The sequence below is a fragment of the Condylura cristata genome, unplaced genomic scaffold (genome assembly GCF_000260355.1).
Source record: "Condylura cristata isolate star-nosed mole 26May11 unplaced genomic scaffold, ConCri1.0 scaffold00009, whole genome shotgun sequence".
Lineage (NCBI taxonomy): Eukaryota > Metazoa > Chordata > Mammalia > Eulipotyphla > Talpidae > Condylura > Condylura cristata.
The window spans coordinates 49,764,787-49,765,286 of NW_004567110.1; positions in this window are offsets into that span (position 1 = coordinate 49,764,787).

Consider the following 500-nt stretch of genomic DNA (forward strand, 5'->3'; position numbering starts at 1 on the left):
AAGGAAACCTTATGGATAAGGAAATAATAGAATGATGTATTAAAAATACTTCAATATAAAAGTTGTTAGCCAGTTAGGGAGAAGACATAACCTATAAATTTTAAGCCCTATAGTGCTTACATTGGATTTTTCTAAGGGAAAACTATGGGCAATGAGAATGAAATTAAATACTCAAAATACTTAAGTGCCAAACAAGCACTAACTTATAATCAGTAAGATTTAGAAACAACCCAAATACCCTCAAATGATTGGATCAAGAAGATTTGTATATATACACAGTGGAATACTACTGAATGATTAAAAAGATAAACTCATGCCATTGTAGCAGCATGGATGGAGGTAAAAGGGATTATGCTCAGTGAAATAAGTGATAAGGAAAAAGAAAATATCAGTTGTTTCATTTATAGAGGGAGTATAGGGGAATCAAATAAGGTATTAGGGGAAAAATAATAATAATAAAAATTGTGAGGGCCCTCCCTGGTGGCGCAGTGGGTTAAAGC